This window comes from Macrobrachium nipponense, chromosome 26 (genome assembly GCF_015104395.2).
Source record: "Macrobrachium nipponense isolate FS-2020 chromosome 26, ASM1510439v2, whole genome shotgun sequence".
Taxonomy (NCBI): Eukaryota; Metazoa; Arthropoda; class Malacostraca; order Decapoda; family Palaemonidae; genus Macrobrachium; species Macrobrachium nipponense.
This window is the reverse complement of record NC_087215.1, coordinates 50,506,460-50,508,554: the sequence shown is the minus strand read 5'-3', so window position 1 is coordinate 50,508,554 and position 2,095 is coordinate 50,506,460. Positions and strand designations below refer to the sequence as shown.

General features: G+C 33.5%; 1 pseudogene; it reads left to right on the top strand.

Moving 5' to 3' along the window:
• The first annotated feature begins 1,335 nt into the window (after window positions 1-1,335).
• The window catches only part of LOC135199673 (dnaJ protein homolog 1-like), an 8,450-nt pseudogene continuing 7,690 nt past the window's right edge, over window positions 1,336-2,095 (top strand).

Genomic DNA, 2,095 nt, shown 5'->3' with positions numbered 1-2,095 from the left:
TCTTCTTCATTCATTCAAGTAATAGTTATTAATCTTTTTGAAAAAACTTATGATAGAGAAATGATTTTTACATATATATATATATATAATATACTATATATATAGATATAACTCCTGAATAAAGAATGCAGTTATTAATCCTTTTTGAAAAAACTATTTGAATAGAGAAATGGTTTGTCCAATCCTTGCGACTACTCAAACTTTTTAAAATGACTTTTGAATAAAGAATACAACTTCCACTCCAGTTATTAATCCTTTTGAAAAGACTTATGATACAGATATGATTTTTCCAATCCTTGCGACTACTTAAACTTTTTAAAATGACTTTTGAATAAAGAATAGTTATTAATCTTTTTGAAAAGACTTATGATAGAGAAATGATTTTTACACACACATATATATATATATATATATATATCTATATATATATCTATATATATATATATATATATATATATATATATATATATATATATTTATATAGATATATAACTCCTGAATGAAGAATACAGTTATTAATCCTTTTTGAAAAGACTATTTAAATAGAGAAATTATTTTCTCAAACCTTGCGACTTCTTAAACTTTTTAAAATGACTTTTGAATAAAGAATACGCCAGTTATTAATTCTCTTGAAAAGACTTATGATAGAGAAATGATTAGCGACTACTTAAACTTTCTAAAATGACTTTTGAATAAAGAATGCAACCCTCCTTAGCTAGCTAGCACTGGTATTTCTAAAAAATTTTATACAAACAAAACATAAAACTCTATTAATATCCATTACTCTGATTAAGAATAAATCCAAAGGGGGAATATATTTGGTTGTCTCTTTTAATTTACATATAGTATATAGCTCCTAGATAATTCATTCAGCATTGTTGAATATAAAATGCGCATTAGCGCAGCCAACCAAACTTAGTTCATCATCAGCATGGACTATTACAAGATTCTAGGCATCTCCCAAGATGCTTCAATGGAAGATATTAAAAGAGCTTACCGAAAAATGGCCCTTAGATACCATCCAGATAAAAATAAATCATCGGATGCAGAGGAAAGGTTTAAAGCCATCTCGCAAGCTTACGAAATATTGAGTGATGCGAAAAAGCGAGAGTGTTACGATCAACATGTGAAAGGTAAAATGAAGGATGAGGACGTAACCTAACGTTCATAATAATAAAACTCGCTTCACATATACCTCTACCCATACTAGCGATCCCAAAAACTCGCTTCACATATCCTCTACTTAGCAAATCCCAAAACTCGCTTTACTATACCTCTACTAGCGATCCCAAAACTCGCTTCACATATACATCCACCACTACTACTAGCGGTCCAATGGACGACATTTTCCATCAGTTCTTCGGTACCCACGGTAAATTTAATCACTTCTTTAATAACTCTGACGATGATGATGATGATGATGATATTCGTATGATGTGGAGAGGCATCAGTAGGCATCGAATGGGAGGTTTCAACTGTAATCACAAACACTATCACAGGGGGGGAAGGCATCATCATTATCATCATTATCATCAGGATCCTCCAATCTACCGGGACCTGTACGTGACCCTCGAAGAAATAGCTCAAGGGGTGATCAAAAAGAATGAAATCAACGCGGAGTGTGTTTAGCGATGATGGAAAATATACCACCAGGAGAGAAGAGAAAATATTGAGCATTAACATTATGCCCGGTACGAAGGATGGTTTTGAGATCAAATTCGAAAGAATGGGAGACGAGTCGCCTGGCAAGGTCCCGGCTGATATCATTTTCGTTATTAGGGAAAAGCCTCACCCGGCATTTAAGAAAGACGATACTAATTTGATCTACTCGGTCAAAATCCCCTCTCAGACGCCTGGTGTGTACCAGCGTGTCTGTCCCTACTCTGGAAGGCCAAGGGTCACACTCGATTTCAAAAATATAATTATCACACCTCAGACGACGAAGATACTCTCAGGATATGGTCTACCTTTTCTTGACAACCCTTCCAGAAAGGGTAATATCATTGTTCATTTTGACATCCAAATTCCAGATTTATTGCTAGAAAACGTCAGAAATAATCTTTTCAAATTATTGCCGATAGTCGTTAATGCATTA